General features: G+C 41.4%; 1 protein-coding gene across 1 annotated transcript in view; it reads left to right on the top strand.

Moving 5' to 3' along the window:
* Positions 1-1,103: 1,103 nt before the first annotated feature.
* Positions 1,104-7,738, top strand: part of Rasgrp3 (RAS guanyl releasing protein 3) — a 68,009-nt gene continuing 61,374 nt past the window's right edge. The window contains exon 1 of the mRNA XM_035448290.1: positions 1,104-1,459. The gene's annotated coding sequence lies outside the window, so the exon portion shown is untranslated. The remainder of the gene's footprint in view (positions 1,460-7,738) is intronic.

Below are 7,738 nucleotides of genomic sequence, written 5' to 3'. Positions count from 1 at the left end.
GTCACCAACACAGGAGTGAAAAATCCTGTGGAGATGATGTGTTTCAGGGCGTTGCATCCTCAGATCTGGAGTTTATATCTATTGCTGACTTTAAACTCTCACTGATGGGTTTTGATATTCCCAATGGTTTCCATTTATACTCTGGGCTTTCACAATTAGGTAAAAAGTTAGACCTGAGAAATTGATCCTCTTCCTCCACTTCTTCCTCCCCTCCTTTCTTTTTAATAATAAATTTTATACAGAGGGAAATTTCTGGATTAATTTTCACCACAAATAATTATAAGATGAACCCCAGTTTGGAAGATGGGCCATACATGCTCCTGAGAGAGTTTACACTTGTTAAAAATCAAGGCTGACAGTAGCAGGCTAGTATGACTCAGAAATCCCCTGGGAGACTTTAACCATGCATTGCCGATGTTCTCTTTTCCAAATGAGCAGACTGTCTGCCACATCTCCACTCTCCCTCCAAAGGTGAGCTCCTCACCTTAATATTCCAAGAAGTCCGAGACTCAAGGCCAGACACCTTCTAAAGCCACACACTCCAAAGGTTTTCTTAGGAGAGAAAAGTGATAAAGATGAGAAGGGAAAACTAAACCCTGGTGGATCCAACACAGTGGGCCGGCTAGTCTGCCACTGCTGCGAGCCACACAGAAACTGCTTCTGTCCCAGCTTCCCAGCAACATATTTGCAAAGTGGTAGTTTCTCTTTCCAGTCACCCTGACTGACAATCTCAACTGCTCTGTGGTTCCCCAGAATGTAGACAGCAATGTGGAAGTGAGGTTTGGGGCCACAGATAATCATTTCCATGGCTTTTTGACAAAACTTCATGGGATATTCTTCCATCATCCCCTATGTTCTTGCCCCTGGCCATCTCTGGCTGCAGCAGCCCTGAAGCATTCTTAAGAGGGCTAAAGTTTGCCCTCCTTGGGACAGTCCCCTTTATTGTGTGGAGAACCCTGGAGTTCTGAGAAAATGAAACCAAGATTGACTATTGTAAGAGCACCTGACCTGTAAAAGCAACTTCCACCTGCTGGCTTGAACTCCTGCTTCCCTTTTCTTGCTGACTAGACACACCTTAAGTGAGGTGGGAGAGTAGAGGCTGTCAGCCTCCCCACCCCCACACAAACGCAGTTAGCTTTCTGTTTGCAGTGACCTGCCCTCCTGTGTGACTTATCAGCTCTTCGGGCATTTATCTCTAGAAGGAAAACAAACGGTGGAATGTCCTGCCCCGCATGCTAATGAAGTGGCCAAGCCCACCCACAGCTTACCAGAAGGTTTACCAGCTGGGAGAATAATGAGCTTCGGTTTCTGACCTCCTGGCACCGCTCGGTGTTTATCAGGAGGTGCATATGACTGGTTAAGACACAGCCTGGCTCGAAGGGAACAGCCGCTGGTGGCATGCTCACACTTGGCAGCCAGACAGGCAAAGCGCTGCTGTGAGGAAGAGAAACTCACCCTAGTAAGTCAGTAACCTGAGACTGTCCTCTCTCTCTCTCTCTCTCTCTCTCTCTCTCTCTCTCTCTCTCTCTCTCTCTCTCTGTGTGTGTGTGTGTGTGTGTGTGTGTGTGTGTGTGTGTGTGTGTGTGTGCTCGAGATTCAAGCCACCACCAATTTATTATGCCATCTGGATTTTGGTACCCTGTGACATTGTATTTGTATTTGTTAATTTGTGGGTTTTACTATTTAAGACTGTTCTTTTTAGCCACAGTGTCTTCTAACTTTGAGGATGGAAGACTTTGTCTAGCAAAGGAGTTGATTTCTAGGTGTCCCAGGATTTTTAGGTTCATAGCCAGGATTTAAATCACCTAGGAGTGAACTGGTGGGTAGGAGCAGATGGCTGGAGTTTTGCTAATATTTTATCACTGAAACTTGGAAAACCATATCTGTTAAAAAAAAATGGTGAATTTATGGTATGACTGACTTGACCATTGTGAGTCAATTCTGAAAAAGAATTGTGTAAGAGTCTGCAAAACACACTTATAAATTGACATCTGCATCAAATGTCACTTGAGGTTCTAAGCATGCTTTCCGGTTCATTGAACGCTTAACTTTACAATATGTTTCTTCTATAAACTCACACTCGCTCATGACTTTAAAGCTAACATAATGCTGGGTGGTGTTGGCGTACATCTTTAATCTCAGTACTCAGGTGGCAGAGGCAGGCGGATCTCTGTGAGTTCAAAACCATCCTGGTCTACAAGAGCGAGTTCCAGGACAGCCTCCAAAGCTACACAGAGAAACTCTGTCTGGAAAAAACAAAAAATAAAACAAAACAGAACCATAATAAAAGCTAACATAACACTTCCAGTTGTTTTGGGTCCTCCTTGTTTTAGTAGCTGTGTGGTGCTCAGGGTCTTTGGTTTTTTGTTTGTTTGTTTTGTTTTATTTTGTTTTTTCTCCTTGTTGATGACTCAGATTATGAAAGCGTTCAATGACAGAGTTTGCTCTGGATAGAGTGGCAAAGTGGGAACACCAGTGGGTCAGAGCTGTTGCTCAGGGACTTTTGGCCCATGTGGAGGAAAGAGTAGGCAAAGGTCTGACTGATGATGTAGCCTCTAAAAGTGGCAAGCCTCTGCATCAACAGGGCAGGAAAGATGACCAGGCAGGTTCCTTTTTCTGGATTGCCTGGTCAGTCCTGAGGGATCAGAGCAGGGCTGTATTCTTTCAGAGTCTCAGGAGATGGTGTTTTGCTTGAGATGCGACTAGGATCTTCTGAGTTGAGCTTCCCCAAGATTACTGATGGTTTGCCCTCAAGAGTCAAGTTGTTCCCTTTGCTTGTAAGCTCTGCCTGAGGGCACACAGGTTCCTCTTCACCCCTACCTTGCCCCCTTGCATGTGGAGATGGTATGAAAATAATGGTGAGTCTCCAAAGAAGCACAGCTGACCTTGAACATCTCACCAGCCATGATCCCTAAGGAGACAGCTTTGGGTGCTCTGTGGGGTGGGTGTGGGAGGTGTAAAAAAAACAAAACAAAAACAACAAAAAGAGACTAATCTGGCTAGTCTGGCACCTGAAGCTCTTCTTTTCCTTAAAATGTGGAAGAATCTGCAAAAATCTTGAGTGTCCAAGGAGGGAAAAAATATAGCTCCAATTCTTTGTTCCTCTTTATGCCATTTTGTGAGGTCCTGGAATCAGCTGGCATCTTCCCTGTATAGCCTGGGACTTCTTCCCTGTCTCACTGCAGATGGCTGCTGTTTCCTGGGCCATTCTTGAGAGTTCCTGTTTAGCAGAGTCCACATCTTCTACAGGTTAACAATGGAGAAAACAAAACCAAAACAAAAACCTCTCCAGTGAAATCTTGTCTCCAGAATAATAGCTCCTCTGATAATAAAATGAAATATCTATTGACTACTAAACTAAGGACCATTCTCAGATGAGACAATAGATTTATGATAATATACAGGGATGAGGTGAATCTCGGTGGTCAGCACTTGCCATGAAGTCCTGGGTAAACACTTCTTCCCCACCAAGCATATCCAATGGGATGTCTATGTGGGACTCAGTGTCCTCTGAATTGTCCAACTTCTGAAGTTTTGACCTCTCAAAGATTTTGAGCAATGCAGTGATACCCCCTTTTCAAAGTACTGATAAAAATTATTTTTAAGAAGTCATTAATTTTACTTGCAAATAATATATATCACAGTGTCAAAGAACTTTAGATCTGGGTATGAGTTGTAAAATGTTCAGTTAAACACATGCATTTTGAAGATGGGGAAAATTGCAGCACATGTTTCTACTGTAGTAACTATATTCCAATGTAGAAGCAGAAAAAAATACCTAAGGTTCGGATACTGGTAAAGAGATAATCAATACTAGTAAACATTGTGTATTCTTCTTGTGCATTTATCATACCTAATGATGTCCACAGGTGTATGCATTTTCATAGACTGTTTATAGTAATGTTACCTGTTGTCTAACCAGTGTTTGGCTCACGGTACCGTGGCTTAACAATTTTATCAACTGTGTAATGGTGTGAAAGTGACAGGAATTCAATGGAAACCATGCTTTGAATCTTGAATTTGGGTCTTCCTTTCTTGACAAACTAAGTAGCAGTGTGAGTCACAGCTCTTATTCAGCCAGGTGATCAGAAGGGCAAACCACTGGTACCCTACAGGGCTCCTTGCTGCTTAGTGGTGCTGTTGTCTCTATTTAACTGTTGAATGCATTTTCAACTGATGCCATTTTCAATTTATGATGATAGTGTGTCAAGATAGAACCCAATTGCAACTTAAGAATGTGTATATATTTTGAATATTGAAGAAAGCGAGGCTCAGAAGCTGCCTGGGCACTTGCAGACATGACACCTGGGTTAGACTCTTGACCCATATTTACATATATTTATATGTAAATCCCACCATTTAAAGATCCCTTCAGATGCAAATAAGAGTGTTTCTATCCTAATACAATTAGGTGTGTGTGTGTGTGTGTGTGTGTGTGTGTGTGTGTGTGTGTGCGCGTGCGCGCGCACGCGCTCGTGTGATGGCCTTCTAAACTCTCTACAAAAGGAAAGGCTACTTCCCCCAGGGACGGTCCCAACCTAGACTCCATAGGATCACTGACTGATGGTGCACTTTTTTTTTTTCTCTTTGCAAAACAGTTCACAATGAAGACTTTTGTGTTGGTAAATCCAGTGCTGAGAGCTTTGTTACTAATCTGGACTATTCCACACTCCTGTCCCGTCTGGCTTTTCCATCATTACTTTTTTCTTCTGTAACTTCTTTTCTTTGGAGGATAGCCACTCTACCCATGCTGAGCACTGAATACCTGGCTTGGTACTGGAGAAACTATTTTTAGACCCGTTTGTATAGTTCAACTTAGAAGGCTGGTCATCCAAGTAGGGTGTTTATTTGCTTATTCATAGAAACAGCACAATCCTTCATTCTTAAACTTAAACATCGGTTAAGTGATCCAATACATATATCACTAATACAGATACCATACCACCATACAGTTGAAAATTTTGTTTAAGGACTGGCTATATAGCATGTAGCATTGGCATGCATATTCTATGAAAATACACACAACTCTTCACACTGTTTGGCATAGTGAATGCACACTAGCATCACACCTGTGCATGTGTGATCACACTTGTGTCTGTGTAGGGCAGCATGGAATGAGTCCCACAGCAGAGGACTGGCTGGGAGTGGGGAAGGAGGAAATCTGATGGCTGCTGCTCATGTCATTTTGTTATGAGTCACTCTCATCTCACAGTTTGCTATGCATCTAGACATTGGCTGTCTCTTGCCAGTTGTGAACTTGTGGGTTTTCTGGGTCATCGGTCAGGTGACGCCCTTACAGAAAGCTACTTCTTAAATCTTTTTACAAATTTCATCTGCCTCTCTACATGCCTTCTCGTGGCTAAATGTCAAACTTGTAGGCAGTAAGAGCCTCAGGGAAGGGGGAGGAGGGGGGTGGGGGGGAATGGGAAAAGTTTTCAGTCAGTCAGGAGGAACATTGAGTAAATAGGCATGACATGGATACCTAGAGAAAATTATACATTTTTTTTTTCTAAGCCATCATGACCAGATTGTCTGTTTTGAAGATCAAGCTATTTATAGAAAGAAAAGATGTTTTAATCTTTAATTTTACTTACTGGATCCCTCTAAAACTAAGGCCAATTCAATATTAGTTTTTAGTGTCACCTTCTAAATCAGAACACTGGGAATTAACTTCACTGGAGATGAAAGTTGTACCTTAGTGTCCTTAAGTGATTACATTCTACGACTTCATGCACACCATGATCCAGATGCCTAAGTCCCTTATGTTAAACACCATGGAGTTTTCACATAACCCATGTTGCTCTTCTGGTGTGATTAAATCTTCTGTGCCCTACTTGGAGACGTTACTTAAGATTGTTCTCTGCTGTTTAAGAAATAACAAAAAGAACCGAAAGGTTGTACGTGTTCAATACCAATGCCACTATTTTGAAAACATGCTTTAAATTCTTGGCTGGTGGTTGCATTTCATAGACATAACCCTGAGGATATGAAGGATGCAGTATTTGACTGGAATTGCTTGTTTCAAAGGAAATGTCAGAATTCGATGAATGCCAGGCAGAAACACAAAGAATGGGCTCAGAATTTTGACACCATTCATAAGCCATATTGGAGAGCTGCTATGTAGCAAAGTCAAATGCTTGCTTAATTTCTTGGGAGTCTTACAATAGGGAAGCAAATTCTATGATGCAGAGCATGTTTTGTTTGTCTTGGCAGATGGTGTGACTTAAAGACATCTATTTCCAAAGAGCTAACCCCACTGACCCTTGTTTTTCTTGTATCAATTGCTCATTTACAATGTAAATTAGCCATTGGAGTGCCATATTTTCATTGCTTTATTGGCCTAAAGTGTTGGGTGTTCTACTCTGTCGAGTGGTCTTTGTCTTTTCTTATTGTCTTTCTTATATACCTCTCTTTGTGCTGGGTTTAAAAGTGTGAGCTCTGTTACTCTTTTAGACTGATTCACTCTTGTGTAGCCCCGAGTGGCCTTAAACAGAGAGATCCATCTGCCTCTGTCTCCTGAGTCCTGGGATTAAAAGTGTGTACCACAGCCGGGCGTTGGTGGTACACGCCTTTAATCCCAGCACTTGGGAGGCAGAGGCAGACAGATCTCTGTGAGTTCGAGGCCAGCCTGGTCTCCAGGGCGAGTGCCAGGACAGGCTCCAAAGCTACACAGAGAAACCCTGTCCCGAAAAACCAAAAAAAAAAAAAATTAGATCATAAGCAATACGTCATCACACTTGGGTGTTCTGCTAGTTGCAACATTCTCACGTTCAGGGAGCAAGAGTGCATTCTGACTTGCTTGTTATTTTTCTTTGTGTATGAACTTACTCACTATGAAGAGTTTTAGCTTATAGACTAAATGGACTCTCTGCTGTTGGTCAGTTTTCCAATATGTTCATTATTTATTGGCTGACAACATTATCAGAATGTTGGTAAAATCATAACAATGGCAGTATGTGATGTCTATTGATTGTAAGTGCAGCTATATATAGTAATAGCCAGGGGAAATGCAAGTGCACAGGTTTTGCAATAGAAGCTATTATAATAACCTTTGTAATGTGGCTATTTAAGGTAACTTTCTTTAATTAAAAAAAAAGAGTCTTGAAAAACATTTAATTCATGAACTGACCCAAAAAGTATTTTTTTTCTTAATAGCTATTGTAATAATCAGAATTTTCTGCATCTTCCCAGAGTATACAAGAGAACATTTTTGAAAGACAGACAATGAAATGGTTGGTTGTAGGTTTACCATCATGGACTTCATTTCTGTCAATGGAATCCAAAGAAATGTAAATCTTGATGCTCCTACTGTAATAGAAGGATTTCATTCAAGTCTATTTGGTGAGGTGATTCAAGTTGCCGCAGCTGTATCAATATCTTTTAAATTTTCTATTTAATAGGATTGCTATTTGTATCTTCTGAAGGCTTCTTTATCCCCCAAATGTTGTCTCTTCTTTTCATGTAACCAGGTGGATTGTCACAACCCATAAGAGTCCATAGCATTATGACATTGATTTGCTTTAGGATTATAAAACAGTCGATTTGAATTAAAAACATGCTCCTGGTGCAATCTGGCAAAGAACTAACCATGCAGTGGAAATTTCTATCTCTTCCCAGGGCTTTGTTTTAGTTATCACTTTCCTATTGCTTAATTTTTCAAACCTGAAGACAAGTAACTGCATTAGAGAACCTTTAAGTTATTTTAATTGTCTTTCTTTTTCCCATCTGGGGCATCTGC

Source organism: Cricetulus griseus, chromosome 7 (genome assembly GCF_003668045.3).
Source record: "Cricetulus griseus strain 17A/GY chromosome 7, alternate assembly CriGri-PICRH-1.0, whole genome shotgun sequence".
Taxonomy (NCBI): domain Eukaryota; kingdom Metazoa; phylum Chordata; class Mammalia; order Rodentia; family Cricetidae; genus Cricetulus; species Cricetulus griseus.
Note: the sequence above shows the minus strand (reverse complement) of the source record. Positions and strands in the feature narration are given on the sequence as shown.